An 18,283-nucleotide genomic window follows, 5' to 3' on the forward strand; every position below is an offset into this window, starting at 1 on the left:
ATTCCCCTGGTATTTCTCCTTTTTCAAAAGCATCCTCCCATTGGGACCAGGGCCTCTTCTGTTTGGGACTCAAGATCTTTATTAATGTGGCTAAGGATGGAATGTTTTGGCACTGCTCTGCTTTCTCCCTGCCAAAGCATATGTTGGGATTTGTTTGCTAGAGCAAGAGTATTGAGAGGTGGCAGGGGGACATGAGAGGCAATTATGTCATGGTGGTTTCACTGTCATGAACGAATTAAGGCCCTTTTTAGAGAGACTGAATTACATCATTAAGAAATTGCTTACTCGTCCCCTGTTTTAACATGAACCTGGGCGGAAGCATTTCGGCCATGTAGGATTCTCAAAACAGGAGCCCAGCTGGCACTGGGGCCGGCGCCATGCCACTGCGGGTGGCAGTGGTGTGCTCGAGTAACCAGAACCGGAGCATGGAGGCGCACAACATTCTCAGCAAACAGGGCTGCAATGTCTGGTTCTTTGGAACGGAACGCACGTGAAGCTTCCAGGACCCGCACCCGACAAGCCAAATGTTTACGATTTCAAAACCACTTATGATCAGATGTACAACGATCTTCTGCGGAAAGACAAAGAACTCTATACACAGAATGGCATTTTTCCATATGTTGGACAGAAACAGGAGAATCAAGTCCGGCCAGAAAGGTTCCAGAGCTGCAAAGATCTATTCGATCTGATCCTCACCTGCGAAGAGAGGGTCTACGACCAGGTGGTGCAAGATCTGAACTCGAGAGAACAGGAGACTGGCCAGCCGGTGCACGTGGTCAACGTGGACATGTAGGACAACCCCGAGGAGGCCACCCTGGGAGCGGTCCTCATCTGTGAGCTCTGCCAGTGCATTCAGCACACCGGGAACATGGAGAACAAGATGGAGAAGCTGCTGCAGGAGTTCAAGAAGAGCGGCAGCGCCTTCCTGCACAGTGTGTGCTTCTATTGAGACACCCACCTGCCACCTGCCCTCTGAAGCCATCTTCCCAGCTGTCCTTTGTTAAACGTTTTTCTTTCCTGGTACTTGGTGGTTCCTTTTAGGTATTCTGGTGGTGGACTGGAAGTATTTTCCATAGCAGCTTTAAATAGGAAATAGAAACCTAGAGATAAGTGCCAGATAGAAAGCATCTAAGCCTTTCTATCCCCCTGTTGCTTCTGACTGGGATAGTGATGGGGGTTTAACTGAAAAGGAAACAGTTAATAGTGTGTTTCCCCAACATGTGTATCTTTAGTTGTTCCCAGCTTTCCTTTTCCTTCGCTAAATGTCCCGACTGTACACATCCCTGAATAAAGTCATGTGCTGTGTCTTATTAGAAAACTATCTGGAAAATTGTCAGTACTACTGAAACAGATGCTACTGTTTCAAAAAAAAAAAATACTTTTAACCAGGGATGCAACTATAATTCAGTAATATGCTAAAATATTCTCTAGCCAGTAACTTTGATTTATCCATTCCACAAGATATTTTAAAATATTGAATCTCATAAATATATACATGTTTTGTCCATTAAAAATAAAATGCACATAGTTTATGTTGCCTAAAAAAAGAAACATGAGCCTGGCACCTTGCCTCAGTCTTGCACAGGTGATAAACAGCCTTCTGCACTTGTCTGCTTCTGTTCTTCACTGAGGCCCACGTCAGGTAACGGTGCCATAGTCCGAGACTTCCGGAACCAGGGGCCAAAATACATGTCTTTTCTTTTTCTTCATAGCTGATATTCTATCACAACAAATAATAATGATGATGATAATAATAATAATAAGTGTTCCATATAAACCATTTAATGCAGCTCTGATTTCCTTATCAAATCTTTGAGGGCTTGATTTTGGCATCAGAAAATTCCATCTGGCAACTGATTGCATAAAAATTGGTTTTCTGAAAGCCTTTAGGAAATCAACCTAAATATTTTGTAACTGTGATGTCCATTATACCATTTCACAGTAAGACTTGATTGAGTACTGGGTCTCCCATTTAAGCAGGCCTTTAAGGCCCTGTATTCAGTCAGCAAGGATTTGAGGTTCTAGCAAAAGACTGAGGCTAACAGAAGGGGTTTTTCAAAATATATAATACATACATGAAAATGCAACGTGCCCACATACATGCAGAGAAGTGTCTATGTATCTATGTAACACAGTGAACGCACATCTATTCATATAGGTGTATATTCTACGTGTCCTAAATACATTATATATTATATACATAATAATGATATTCATTGTAGTATGCAAATACATTCATAAATATAGATATGTACGTGCTGATATGACTCAATATGAGTTCAGCTTACTTTGTTACATTATACAAGAACAGAATAACAAATAATTAAAGTTACAACTTTTTATGAGCCAAAATAACTCATTTCAAGAGAGGGCTTATTGAATTTTGGAATTAAAATCATTTACTTTAAAAATAATCCCAATTTCAGGAGCAGAAATCAAAAGACCAGTTTTAGTTTCTCATTGTAAACCCAGATGTTTACGTTAGAAGTGTTTGTTTCTTGGTTTCGAATAGAGGTATAATTGTTGCTTGGCCTTGTTCTGTGTGTGAGTGTGTATCAGGCTTAGGGTGAAAACAAAGGGAACGAGTGCCTGTATTAGTTGAACCAGTTACAGGTCACTCACAGGTGTGAACCCATGTGTGTCACAGCTGCCTTTGGAAGGAGCTCTTACTGCTCCCATTTTCCAGATGAGGAAGTAAGAGTCAGAAGGCCCCATGCTGACCCCATCTGGTGGAGGTCTGAGTACCAAGTCTCCTTTCAGGCACCCCGTTCGTTAGTCAGGCTACTCCTGTCAGAAGTGATCCGTATACAGGGACTAGAATGGCTTCATTTTCAATTCACAATTTTTCTTTTCCTTTGTCTCTTTCCTCCTTCATTTCACCTTTCAAAATAATTTCTCCAATTGCATTTCCTTTCCAATTTTTCTCTTGGCCGACGTGCCATTTCCCCTTTTCTGATGGTAACTCATTGCCTTCATCCTAACTGGCGAGTCAGAAGAGACAAGCTGTTCCCTGAGAAAAGTTAACTCTTTGTCAATTGTATATTTGGAAAGAAGTGGAAAGAAGCCATTTTTAGCCCACATAGAAATTGCCATTCAGCAGTTAATTTATCAGGAAAGTGGCTTCCATTTGGTAGGTACTTTAATAATGTTGTAAAAAGTGGTTATTTGGAGAAAATCTCTTAGTATTTACTGATTTTAAGTAATACTTTAGTAAAATACTATTTATTTAGCTTGCTACATAATACTTTACAAAATAATATTCAAATGTAATATTAAAAACCTTTCTACTAAATTAGTATAGTCAAAGTTCTTTGCAGTAGAATTCTTGAATTTTTTTTTTACCTTTTCTACATCTTATTTGGTATTTATCCATGATCATGACTTAGACTAAATTATTTGTAAAGTCTTAATACTACATCAACACATTTTTAAGGAAATTGAAAACTTTATATTTCTTTTCTTTTGCTGTCTGCATTATCTGGGAGATTCAGTCCTTATTTTAGTGTTTTATTAGAATATGTGTTTTAGAACATTCATACGGTAAATATTTGCAGTAGGTCATGGACAGGAAAGTGGAGCTCCCACTCTCGTAGGACTCGCTGTCTCCAGAATTCACAGACAGGTAACAAATAGGAAACTGATGGTAGCAATAATAGCAATATTCAAACTACTGCAAAATCATTACAAATGGGAGCCATGCCAGAAATAAATATGGAGAGTGGCAGGGCTGGGATGTTAGCCAGGAGTTCTGGAAACAGGAAGTGACTTTAAGATGAGAGATTTCAGGCACTGAAAGCCATCCGTCTCACAGAAGAAAGCAGAGACTGATTTCCTCTAGAATGTTGAGGTGGGCCCTCAATGAACAGGTGATACCAGAGCACATGCATGCCGCCATTGAATTGGAACCAACCATTCAGGAGTCAGCTGCGCAGTAGAGATTAGAGAGTAAAAAGCTCCTGCTTCCTGCTTCTGATGGGCTTTCCTCATCTCCCTAGCCTGTTTCCTGTTTTCCCCGTTTCCCTTCCTACACCTCCCTCCCTCTCTGTCCACTCCAGGATCCAGCCAGTTACATTTTCCTTTTCTCCCTCCTGGACAATACAGTTTTAATACACAGACTGAAAAAGAAAAACAGCCTTAGTCATGTTTATAGGGTGTGCTGGAGAATATCAAAGACAACGCATGATGGGGGCCGGCACCCCTGAGCAAGGCAAGCCTCACATTGTTTCTGGAATAGGGGGCGGATCCCCTGCTTCAGCTGACTGGTGCCTGGCTCTCTAATAAGGGAGTGTTATCTAATTGGCGCTTCCTTTACATCAATGGAAATAGGAACACAAGACACAGAGACAAAGCAACATGCCAGGAATTAAGTATAAGTGAGCGTTCAGACCCATCATTCCAAAAGCTTTGTGGTGATATTTAGAGCAGGTCCTAATGACTAAGGCATAGATCCCTGGGCGGGCAGCTTCATGTACGAGACATCTGGATGCGTTTTCTGCTCTAAAATTATCACACTCCCCCTCAAGCAATTTATATCTCTAAGAAGACAGGAGAGAAGGATGATAAAGTACCATCTGACACTTAACGATAAAATAAAAAAAAAGAAGTCCAGAAGTGTTATTACATTGGGATTAAAAAAAAAAAACAATACACACAAGTGAGGGAACTCTGCCAAAATATGATCTGTGGAAAAATTTCATTTTCATACATTTCTTATGAATCTTGTACAATGAGAAGGCTTCACTGAAGCCATGCTTTCTTTAATTAAATGAATCCCAGAGTCAGGGGATACGATGACATAAATAGCTCAACACCCTTGCTCACTATTTTAATCAACAAAAGCACAATCAAATTAGATGGCTGCTTTTCATTTCTGCATAGATTACAGTGGGAGACATCATAGAGCTGTCAACCATGTGACAGACTTGCCTACGATGTGCTGTGGCTCTCACAGAAGCTTCTAGTTCACCTTGGTCTATCCTAAGCATCTGCCAGAAAGGAATTTCATGCACGTAGAAATACAAGGAGTGACAGGATCTTCTTAGGACAGCCTTTGCTGAAAGAGGAGAGTGGTAAAAGAATGGGGATGGGTCCTCTGTCTATGGAAAAGCGGACATCATATCCTGCAGCTCTCTCGGCTCTCTAATAACTACATCGACTTGCTGATTGACTAAGGTGAGTGCTGTGCATGCATGGGCTTTCTCAAAGACGTGGATTTGTTAGACTACATCTGAAGCAACCCAAGAATCTGTGATTTTTGCTTGGTCCTACATGTCTTGCATAAGATTGACTAAGAAGAGCAAAAAATGGATAGTAGAGTGAGTTTCAAATGCTGTTATCTTTCATAATTCTAATTCCAAATCTTCCCCATTGTCTCAATCTGTGGCTCAAAGCAGAGGGCTGAGACCAGGGGGAGCTTCAGATTTCTGTCTCATTATCTCCCCCAAGTTCTTATACCAATGAAAGGCGGCATGAAGTTAGACCAATATGGCCTGACCTGTAGCTTTACAGAGCAACCCACAAGCATAAAAGGCATCCTGCCAAACAAAATCCATGGCACATTCTTGTAATACCTCTCTCTTGAGTGTGTATGTCTTTAGCAATGCACATCATTGACACATTTTCCTTTCATTTTCAAGATGACTAATCGCTGTAGGATTAGTGTTAGCACCTGTGCGGATTTTCTATGGGATATGTTTTAGACAATGCATGACTGTAAGTGTGCTCTTAGGACGAACAGAATAATTACCACTCACACCAATACTCTGTTCCTGAAAAAGTGTGTTAAACGTTGATATCAGAAACAGTGTGTCAAAATCACAAATACTTGGTTGATGCCATCTTCCTGACACCTGCAAGGTCTGACCCCACATACCTCTGCACCCTCTTTTCATGTCACTCTCCCTTGCTTAGTATCCATGGCCTTTCACTTCCTTTCTGCAAGTCCCCAGAGTGTACCAATCTTTGTCTAGGAAGACCTTGGGTTTGCTATTGCTTTATCGGAAATGCTCTTTCGTTCCCTAGAGCCTTTTTTTCATGTAATTTCAGTTCACACAATGAGAAAATGTAATAGAAACGCAACCTATTTAAACTTATCGGGGTTACTAACTGACACATAATTATGGATGGATGACTTGAAGAGTGATTGTCACATCAGAATGTCTGACTGAATCTCAGCTCCACCCTGGACACTCTGCATATTTCAGTGCTTTATCACTTTACAGCCTAGCTTTTAGAATAACTGCTACTGAATGGTGCATAGGTCACAGTTAATGTTTTGACATAGATGTAGTGAGATGGCACTTGTTAAGTCCTTAGCCTTGCCACATGAAAAACCCTCCACTGAAAGTGTCTGCACTTGGTTATTGACTGATTTCTTCGTTATTTATATGATATTTAATTTTCACCTCTGAATGTGACTGAATTCTTTGAAGGCATACTTTTCCAAGAATCATGTCAAGGAAAGCTGCAAGAGTAGTGGTTACTCACAGGAAGTGCTAACCGACCTTACTTCATCTTCTTGAAAATGATTTTACTCCTTGGGGTGTTCATTTACTCACCAGACACCTATTAGTTCCCAGCCACATTCTGAACAATAAGGAATAAGGAAGACTCAGTCTGTGGTGTTACGATGGGTTTGGTACTGGGAATACTCTCTGGTACATTTCAACACACTTTAAAAAAAAATCATGCCATCCTCTCTCTAAATCCCTGGTTTAGGTTTGTGCAATATGTCACTGTTTTCTGAGACAACAGTAAAGTGCAACAAAAGCAAGAAGAAAGTTTTAATGAGGACAAACATAAAAGAATTGAAGTCAGCAAGTTGCAATCCATAGATAACTTTCAAGGAGCAGGGAGCTCCAGAGAAGGAAGACTTCCCGAGCGCCAGTAATAAAATCAACTCTTTGTCTGGTTCTTGACCTCTAACCTAGGAGCTCGTTTCTCAAAGACTGTTAATTCCTGACTCCTGTTCATACTATAGCTGACCAGATAGCTGGCCATCCCTTCTTTTTGTCCCGGATCAAGCTGGATACAAAATCTACTTCATTGCACGCACACACACTCTTCTGAAATTATGTTACATGGATGACATAGCTTCTACTCATCAGTAGGCTGTATTGTTGTACAATATTCTTCTGAGTCCCAGTGGGCCTCCCTCCTGAAACTGTTAGGTTTATTCACCCCCAGAATCTAAACATAATGTAGATTTCCTCATCCCGCCAGGAATGTGTCCACCACCCTTCACTGCAGGGTTCAAGGCAGAGGTGTCCAGAAAGAACCCTACCCTGAGATTTGCATAGGACATCCACGTATGGACACCACATGAAGAAAATAAAAGGCAAAGATTCAATTTCAATTTTAGTAAAATCTAGTAATAGTGTTATATTGAAGACTTCAAACTTGCTGTCATTTCAATATGAAGGTAATTACTAATCATTAATGCAATACTTTCTATTTTTTCCACTGTGATAAATAGTTTGTGTTGTAGACTTTCAGTATATCTTAATTCATAGTAGCCACATTTCCAGAGCTCAGTAGCCACATGTGGCTGGTGGCTACCATGCAGGACAGCTCAGGCCCAGGAAATCCCCCTCTTCCCCAGCCAGTAGTGCTAACACACACAGCGGGAACTGTCCCACCACCATTACAGGAGGGTCAGTCTCTCATAACCTCATGCTTCCTTTCTCCCATGCACCCTTCCAGTACTAATAAATCAACTCTTCGTCCAAGTACTGTTCTCAAGTGATGTTTCCCACAATGCATTCAAGAAATGTCCATCTATACTACTCTGCCTCAATCCAACTTTCCGTTTTTGTAATGCACTTTTCCAGACATCTAAAAAAAAAAAAAAAAACCTCCTGAATACATTATTCTTTCAGCAAGCACTGTTAGAAATTTTAATTTCCATGGTGCTGGTCTAAATAAATATATTAAAATAAGTAAAATTGTCATATCCTCCCTTTATTTTTGGCCAACTCATGTTATAAACTTGATTTGTATTTAAATCTTTTCCTAATTATTTGCTAACATTCTTATGCTGATAAACAAAATGTTTGCATCATCCAAATATTGGTTTTAAAGATAAATACAGAGAATTGTTTTATTACCTGATTTAGTTGATTGGTCCTTATATCTAAATAATCAAGCCCACCATGGGAATGTATAAAAAATTAGTACTAGCAAAAGGATCTCCTGAGACTAAAGTTATGTTACATATTTTTTTCAAAGCTAGTTCTCATTTTTCTTTTCTTTCATCTCATTTTTATATGGGAAAGAATGTGCACTCAAGCAAGAACACATCACAATGGAAAGCAACTCAAGCTTTACCTCTTCCAAGATGCCATCATATAACTGCACAGCCTGTTGCTGGTGGCCCTAGAAGATTCCTTGTGCTTATAGCTTCTTGTGTATCCTTCAAATCATCTTCAGTCACCGTGGATTGGTTCTATGGGTGTAATTTGGGTCCAGAATCCTGGACCAAAGTCCTGAATTCCCATGAATTAGTTGAGTGGCCTTGGACCAGTTCCTCAATAAATATATATCCTAAATAAATATCCTAAATAAATAAATAAATAAATAAATATCCTAAATAAATAAATATCCTAAATAAATATCCTAAAGATGCTATGATCTAATGAAAGAAAAGTACTTAGGACAGTTGTCTGGAAGGAATTAAATATTGGCTATTATGGCTTCATAATCACTTTTTTGGATCTTTTTCTTTCAATGAAAACTATTATCTTCAGATATAATTAGTCCCAATATTAGCAAGTTCCAAATAAGGTCCTCCACTGCCTTTCTAGCTGCTCTGTATGCTGTCATCATCCTCATTTTTAAACTCACTAAAAACTTGGGAGATGTCTTTAGTACCTCTCTGTGGTCTGCTCTGGATAGTTTGTCATGATCTTTATGCTCTCTTTCCTTTATAATTCCTCCAGGATAGATTAACAGAAGAATCAGAAGAAAATCAAAAGACTTGGTGCTGGTTCACAAGTTCATGGGTGGAGCACTTTGGAATAATTCATCAGCCTCAATGCTTTCTGAGTTGTAGAATGCTTTAATGCCCATTTCATGTTGTAATTGATCACATTTTCAAATGTATGCAGCAGCCATTTATCAAGCACACGTACCACAACCTGGAAAGTGTTTTTTGTAGCTTTCACACTCCTTGGGTTCAGAGTTGGGAATAAGTCTGTTTGCTCATTTTTGGCAGAACACTTTTCCCCTCAGAGTACCAGAATCTCAGTGCTTAAAGTGAACTTATAAGCTGTCCATTATAATTTCCTTTTCCAATTGAATTTTCCCCCATATAAATCATCCAGTAATCTATGTGTCCAGTTGCTGCCTTAAATCGTATTTTGGCATCATCACTAAGAAAGGTTTTTCTTTTTTTTTTTTTTTTTATCTTTGGTACAAACCACTTCACTGTTAATCTCGTATTTCTCAGATATCTTTGAATAAGATGTCTTCACAAACCCACTCCACAGCCTGTCCCTTGGCATCTTAACGTAGTACAGAGCCAACTCCACATGTGGAGGAAGCAAGAGCTGCATTGAGCAATGGAGTCACGAAGCCCAGCACCTGTACACGGGTACTCATCAAGAGGCAGCACTTGAAGGAGCACTGAGCTGGGGAATCAAGGAGAAACCACAAGCCCTTTCTTTAGTGCCTGACAAAGCTAGTTTTTCTTCAGAATTTATGAACCCAGCTTAAGAAACATAGCCAAACTGCATGAGACTTAGAAACTTTGATGAATTATCTCTATCCCTAAAAACATTAAAATACAGAATTTTCTTTCACCCAAATCTCATTAAACTGTCACACATTTTTCTACTTTTGCTAGTGACTTATCAAGATATTTATGTATGTGCATATGTGTCTATATATCTTGATAATCAGCTATGATGGAAAAGGAAATGCTGGAAAACTGTTTGACAGTTTAATGAGAGTTTGTGACATCTGTTTTCCAAGGCTCCATCATGTGTGGAAGTAACTTGTTAAATTCCGGTGCTGCAAATTCAAAACGCCTACACTTGCTGGGTCAAGTCCTGTGGTCTCCTTAGTGTTTTGAACTCTCCCTTTGACCCCAGTCTCAAACTGCCAAGTCTTTGTGGCATTACCTGCCTTCAACCAACTTTGCCAGTTTTGGTGTTAATGTCATCACTTAGTAGGTCTGTCCATTTTCAAGCTGTACTGCACAGCTGCAGAAATCCTTGTAGGACTTTAGGCAAGGGTTTATTGCTCCCTCTTGTACTTCTATCATTGAATACCATTCATCATCTGAGACTGGCTACTCTGATTCCATTCAGTGCCTAATATTTCAGGAAGTTTCTAGAGACCGTAGGAAGGTCTGCTTTGGGCCCACATTTTATACTGTAACTTCAGGTGAAGAGTGCCTCTGTGCTTCAGTGTATGTGATGGCAAGCAGAAATGAGTGCCACTGTGGATAGAAAGGGTGCTGACGGAAGCCACCAGGAGGAAAAATGAGCAAGAAGAAAGCTGAATTTGTTGAGGCAGCAGATAGATATCACAGCAGGTGCTTAATTACAGGATATGTCTTTCAATCCTTTTGCATCACTATCCTCATTTCACAAATGAAAAGGATTGAGTTTGGTGAAGTTAAGGGGGCTTACCTTTAATAATACAGTGTCTCTTAGAAAGTGCTTCTGAGACATTCAAGGAACTGGCCTTTCCCTCCATCTTCTGACCTCTGGGCTGTCATCCTCTGCCCATCTCCTACCAAGGCTCTTGGACTATTAGCCCTCAGGACATCCCAGAGTCTTTGTGTTATGCTCCAAGCCACACATACCTGCAACTCTGCCACTGAGAAGAGGAACTGCTGTACTTTGTCAAAGTCCTCCTTGACAAGTGGACTTCTTACATTTGTTTGCTCATGAGACAACTGAGAAAGCAACAACCCCAGCATTAAATGGTTGTTCTGACACTTCATTTAGAGAAAAGGTTGTCCTTGATTATTGTCATAAATCATAAAGATTAGTTTTGAGATGGATGTTTTCAAATAGATGAGTGACATCACAGAGTACTGGGTGCAGACACTGTTTTCCTTTGGTAAACTAAGCATATTAATGCCCACATTAACGTAGGGAGGTCTAAATGCCGCTCTGTGTGTGGATAGTATGCACGGAAGATATGCATATATCATTAATGCTGCTGTAGCCACATCGGTGTGTAGGTGGCCAGCATCGTGGAGCAGATTAAGCCACCAACTGAAGTGCTGCTTCATTCCCAGATGCTCTACTTCTGATCCAGATCCCTACTACTGTCACTGGGAGGGCAGAAGGTTACGACCCACATGCTCAGAAGCCTGACACACTTAAGGAAGACCTGGGTCCTGGCTTTGTTCTGGCTGTTATAGTCATTTAGGGAGTGAACCAGCAGCTAAAGTCTCTCTCTCTCTCTCTCTCTCTTTTTCCTTGACTTTAACACTCTGCCTTTCAAATACACAAGCAAATTATTTTAGTGGATGATGTGCTTATATGCTTGAAACAAGAAACAGCTGCTCTTACTATCATTAAGCTCTGGCTAAGGAAGCAATGTAGGTCACGGTCTGCAACAATCATGAATAATAATAATTATTAAGTGTAATTATTAGTATCATCTCATATATCATCAAATACTGCTCCCCTCCCAAGTCATACAACTTACTTCACCTGCCTAGAGTCTTTGAGACACAAAACTGGCATGTTTGCCCCACACACTCCTCATGTAGTCATTGTTCCTGCGACTTCCTCACGTAAGGATCGTTCCCACCATAGCACATCTCTGAATAAGGGCAGGTTCTTCCTTGTGTCTGACTGGAACTTACCTTCCACTTCCTGTCTACTCCATAAGTTTCCTTTGGAATTACATTCCTCATTGCATGCCATGTTAACTCTGTGTAGGCTTGTGTTTCCATCTCCCCGAGTATTGCTAAAGCCTCAGTCACCTTGTCTGTTCCTCGTGTAATTGTGGCCCCAGATCACCCTCATCTGAGCATGTATCAGTGAATTGTGACCTCTGCACCTGAGCGGGCTAAGAGGAACAGTCTGCATGTGCAATTTGGGAAAGAGAAGTAAGGAGTCATGCTATTGACCCACGGTGTGGTACAGGGGAGGTCTGGTACCTCACTGAGCGAAAATCCTGTGTTTTCATTGCAGCTGCTGAAATGTTTACTGTGAGGAAAAAGTCAGATAAAGAACTAGACAAAGCCTCTAAAACTTTGTATTCACTCAAACATTTGCTTTTCCTTCTTCAACAATAAAGCATACTCTACCAACCCTCTAATAAGACACTGCTATGTTCTATTGGAAACGCATGCATCCCATGTGTTTAAGGTAGAAAAATGTGCAATATATTAAGTATCTTAGCTGTCTGTAATTTTTGGTTCATTGTTTTCTACAATGTGTTTGCGCTCCTTTTCTAACTGAATGCTAAACTTTGTTTTTCTCCACTTATAGCCTCTGACCTCCATGGACATACCGGGAGACAGCATCTCAGAAACACTGGTTAAATGATTTATGATCCATTCTTTCACTTGTATCTATATTGAAGATAATAATGTCTCATCTAATAAGACTGTAGAGACTATCCAGTGAAGATGTTTACAGGGGGAGGAGTTCAGTCGAGTGGTTAACGTATCTGTATCCCTCAATGCAGTGCCTGGGTTTCGTTGTTAACTCCAGCTTCTTACTCCACCTGCCTGTGAACGAGGACCCGGAAGGCACCAAATGATGGCCAAAGTAATTGGGTTCCTGCAGCCTCTGTTGGAAGCCTAGACTGAATCCCCAGCTCCTGACTTGTAAGATTTGTTTTATTTTATTGGAAAGGCAGATACATAGAGAAGGAGGTACAGAGGAAAATATCTTTCATCTGCTGGTTCACTCCCCAAGTGGCTACAACAGCTGAAGATGAACTGATTCAAAGCCAAAAGCCAGGAGCGTCTTTCGGGTTGCCCACACTGGTTCAGGGATCCAAGGCTTTTGATCATCCTCTGCTGTTTTCCCAGACCACAAGCAGGAAACTGGGTGGGAAGCAGAGCAACTGGGACATGAACTGGCACCCTTATTGGATCCTGGCAGATGCAAAGCGAGGATTTAGCCACTGTGCTGTTGTTTCAGGCCCTTTCTGTAGCATTTTAACAATAACATTTATAATTTAAAATATATTTTAATGGGTCATTTTTCCATCTAATGGTGAATTTTGCTAAAGATTTACTTAATTCCTTATTGTCTGAGACAAACTGACCATACTAACTGTATACCATATAGTGTTCTGCTGGTTTGAAATTCAAATACAAGTTGGGTGCAATAGCTTGTCTATAACTTAAGCAGTTATTGACTTTTCAGTAATTTGTAAACCTAACTCATTGTTCTGCTTACTTCTAATGAGAATATCTTCTCCAACAATGGTTATAATTATCACTTTCATAAGTCAATGTGTTCATTTTGGTGACTTATATTTAATAAGGCTTTTTGGTTCACGGGATCACATGTGAGAAAAGAGTATTTTTTCAAATATGATTTAATTTTCAATGAAAGTATAGAAAATTCTGTATGTAGAAACATGTCTAGAACATTACATTTTCATTCATACACAGAGGATATCCTATTTTGAAATTGGTGAATGTTTAACTTCATAGCAATACTGTTTCTGTGCATTGCAGCAGCACTGCACGTGTTGATGAAGGAGTATGCTTTGGTTTATTTCCATATTGTTTTCCATCTATTAAGTCAGTCTTTCCTCTGCATCAGGGCACAGTTTTTAATTTTTCGCTAAGTATGACAAAACGCCAAAACAAAGCTTCTGAAGTATCATTAAGGTTACTGAAATTTCATGGAGTTAGATCCCCTAATGGGTGACTTTAAATAATCTCTGCAGTTACTGTTCGGATCTGTGTTCATATCTTCACCCTTATTTATTGAATGTCTTGTTCACCCTGATGGATTAGTACTGTAAGTTGCTAATATCTGCAGTTTGGGTCGCGTAGGAGATATGGTTCACAGTTCACGCCAACATGCAAAAATGCATATTGCAAATGAGCTTCTTGAGAATCCCAATGTTTCAATGTTTCACTTCTGATGAGATCTCATTAGATTATCCATGGTTTTCCCCTCATCACTGGGCCAATATACCTCTCCTAGGTTTTGAGAATGTGCTGGCTTGACTCTTGGTTTATTATTGCACTGTGCCAGCATTATTGGCCTTTTATAGTTATTATTTTATTTCCTAACAGGAAGTCTTTAAAGCTGCTCATCCAGTTTGGGAGGAATCATTTGATTAAAACTTGGCAACAGTACCTCAGATCCCCAAAGTAGACTCTAGGTAACTGCAGTCAAAGGGAGCCCAGAATCCGGGAGGATAGCCTGGAGACACTGGGAGAAGACCAGAACTGCCACTCATTGAGCACAGCTTCTCCTGCTCCTCCAGTTGAGCGGCTCCCTAATGCAAAATTTAATTATATGCAAATTTATATCCATATAAATTTTTGGCAGCCACAGAAATTTTGGATCCAGTAAATGTAAATTTTGTGATGCCTATTATAGATAATCGGAAAATATATGAACAAGAGTCAACACAGACAGTGAAAGGATTTTTTCTGAAGCTTTGAGAAAGGCAATGAGGGTCAGGAATTTGTGCCTGGTTTCACAAATGCGTTCTGTAGGTGGTGTTAAGCAGGAAATGGAGCAGGTTTAACAGGTGCTTTTAGAGAGGTCAGAAACGATGAGAGTGTCCTGCTTTCAAGGACAGTCAATATCTTTAGAGTTCTAAGATACTAGGGAAGGATGGGAGACACACAAATTCCTAATACACGTAAGATTCAACCAAGCAGAGGAGTATTCGTTGCAAGGTAGAAGTTATTTCCTAGAGTTTGTAAATGAAAGGAATTTCATGTGTCCATGAATTGTAATGCATTTATTATACATTTAAATCCTATAAAATGATATTATAATGATACCTTTAATACTGGCTATTAGGCAATTATATTTCTACTGATATGGACAACTGTTGATTTATCAGCAACCTGAGTTTTTCATCCTGTTTTCCTTAGGGTCCTGAAATTAAGTAACCTTTCTGATTCACCTGTGCTGTGGCTTTTCATAATTTTCATGTAGAAGAACATACTTTTATCAGAAATATCCAAGCTCTCATACTTCTATTTTCAGTCTAAATAAACAAGATTTCTCCTGCAAAGTGGCTTCTAATCATATGTGTCAAAATGTTAGCCATTTTTCCTCACGTTCTTCACAAATCTGAAGTCCAGACAGTAAGGGAGGACACTGAGTAAGCTAGAATGTAAATTAGTTTTGATGTGTTTTTTTTGTGTTGTTTTATTTTGTTTTTTAATTGCTTTTGTGACAAATTACAAATTTGTTACTGAACCAACAATAGTTTTCTGTATTAGATCCATTGGAGAGCCAGGCATAAAAGCACAGTTTTTAGTCAAGTGGGGAATCAAAAGAAAGCTTCTAACCTGGCATTTATTAGAGAGGGAAAAGGGAGTAGAGATTCGGTTCAGGAATTGATTTTTCACTTAAAAATGGGTGTTCTTGGCCATGGACAGCCACCAGCCTCTTCATATGCCATGTGATGGGTGAGGATGTTGTTCAAATGCTAGACATTCACCCAGCTGTGTGCATCACATACACTGTGTTGTCCATCAGCCCGGGGAGATTTCAGCGTGCTTCACAAAAATTTAACAAACTTTCCTGTTAGTCTGCAAGGTCAATTCAGAACTGTAGGTAAATTCCAATCTGTTAATCCTGTATTGTATAGCTGCAAGTATACTGGATTAAAGCAAGACGATTTTGTTTCATCGCTGGGTTTCAAAAAATGTGAAATGAATTTCCCTGTGCTAAAATCCAGGATCTGGCAGGGCTGTGCCCCTGCTGCTACTGGTGGATCCTTATTTCTTCCACCTCTTTAGATGTTCCTCCCATTGTTGGCTCTGCAGCTTATTTCACCTTTCAAGCCAGTATCTTCACAACCTCTTCTTCGGCTGTCATATCCCTTGATCATGTTTCCCTCTTTCACTTACAAATTCCCTGTGATTCTACATGGCCCACCTAGATAATCCATGGTGACTTTAATCTCCAGATTCTTGAATTAATCACATTTGCAAATTAAGATTCATGGGTGTCAGGCAGTGGGAGGCAGTTATAAGGGCTGTTGAATACACATAAATCAGATTTGACTACAAGTATTGTCTAAAAAAGCTTATATTTTGCATTCGTTCATTCAGTTAATGACTCTGCATTCACGCCTGCTATTTGCAACATTGTGTACTAAGCCTTGAGGAAATAATGTTGAACAGGATATGAACTGCAATCGTTATAAGCTCAAATGTAGTCCAGGCTAGGTGATGACTTCTTGCCTATCCCTCTCCATCCTCCTTCCACAAAATATGAATCAATCACATTTGTTGAGCTTGTACAGTGTACACTTCAGGTTGGCAGGGAGGAGGACAGGATGAAATATAAACTAAGATCTGTGTTCTCAAGGATTATTCAGTATACATGGGGAGATGAAATGCACATAGAAGCAGATGAAAGCAAACAAGTAGAAGAATAAATGTAATGAATTTGTTATGCAAAAGTCTTGTGTGAAAATAAATCCAGAAGTGCTTGGTGTGGAAGACTTATACACCGAGGTCATTGCAGTCAGTGGACAAACGTCCCTGGAAGTTATAAATTCATTCTGTGTGAGCAAGAGGAAAAGTTGTAGTAATTAAATGCTGTAATTGCATGTACGAGCAGGAGACGGGGGATTCAGGAAGAGCAGGATGTGCGTACTGAAGAGCCATTACCAAATATCGCTGGGGATTGAAGGGAAGCAAAAAATGATTTTGGAGAACAAGAATGTCTGAAGATTAGTGATATGTTTGCTTCTGAAGCGAAATTTGCATTCACTTCTATTGAAAATGCCCAGTCTGTGTTGCTGTGCTCAAGACTTCTAGGTGTTAGGAGTGGACATTTTTTCCTGTATGACTTGGTTGCGAGAGTTCCCAGCAATGCAACCAAGCACATTTAGATGTCACTGAAAAGGTATTTTGTAGCTGTGATTCCAGTACATGATCAATCAGCTGATGTTAAGTAAGAAGAAATAATCATAAATTATCTGAGTGAACTTGATCCAAACAGTGAGAATCCTTCCGAGTAGAGCTGAATCTTCTGTGTGTGGAGTGCCGGCTCCAACTGTACCAGGAAAGTTAAGCCTACCCGTCTGCCCTATGCATTTTTGTGCTTCTGACAGAAAATGGCTCTGGGATTAAAGTCATAGATGTTGCTATTTGAAGGTCAGGAGACTCCAGCTATGGGAATAAAGATGAGGATATATGACACAGTAAAGGTAAAATCAGGAGAGCTTTGAATGTGTTCAATTTCCACAGAAGGTAAAAGAAATCCACAGGAAAATGGTTACAGGACTAGACAAAGCATCCTTCAGCATAATTAGTATTCAAAATAATTCTACTTGTCAACGGTTATAAAGTGGTTTATCAGCATTGCTTGTCATGATTGTACTACTAGTTTCTCATTAGCAGCTAAGTATGGTCTGTCAGATCGGAAAGCCTTCTGGCTAATGAAGAGCTGTGACCAAATCTCCACAGGAAGAGAGCGGCTGACCTAGGATGAAACCTTCCAGCTCAGTGACCTCAATCCACAGAAAATCCCAAGAAGTACGTCACTTCCAACTAAATGTGATCTTCTGCTGCCATGTGGGGTTGAGAGGCTGCTCCTGACTGCAGGTGAAAGTGTGTGCTCATCTCTCTCCCTGAGGATTTGGAAACTGAGAAATTAAAGATGGGCTTGTCAACCAGCATGCAGGTGGAGAATTAAAACATCTCCATCAAACCAGCTGTTCAGACTCCGTAACGCTGAGCATGCAGATGTTTGGCGACATCTGGGGTCTCTACCCCACCAGCTGAGAAGGATCATTCTGGCAGTGAGATGCTAAGCTCCCTCTGGAGGTTCTGCACCTGGGATCTGCTTGCACACAGGTGATGTGCACTGGGAGGATGCTCAGCATGTGCCTTCATCATATAGGCTCTTGTAACTAACACCTTTCTATGCCAGATGGTTCAGACTCGTTTCTGAGTTTGTATCCATGATGCTTCCATGGGGAAAGCCTTCCAATCTTAACCTTGCAGATCAGCAAACTCTCCTTCCACCTTGAGTTTCCTGAGTATTAGGAGGCTTCCACTCTTTTTTCTAAACTTTCCTTGTATGCATGTTGGCACTTGATTTTATACAGTCACATATAGATATGCGTTTTTTCATACAGATTTATA

General features: G+C 40.0%; 1 pseudogene; it reads left to right on the top strand.

Annotated features, from left to right (window-relative positions):
* Positions 1–337: 337 nt before the first annotated feature.
* Positions 338–949, top strand: LOC121155953 (annotated as a pseudogene).
* The last annotated feature ends 17,334 nt before the right edge of the window (positions 950–18,283 follow it).

This window comes from Ochotona curzoniae, unplaced genomic scaffold (assembly GCF_017591425.1).
Source record: "Ochotona curzoniae isolate NIBS_2020 unplaced genomic scaffold, NIBS_Ocur_1.0 contig_3190, whole genome shotgun sequence".
NCBI lineage: Eukaryota > Metazoa > Chordata > Mammalia > Lagomorpha > Ochotonidae > Ochotona > Ochotona curzoniae.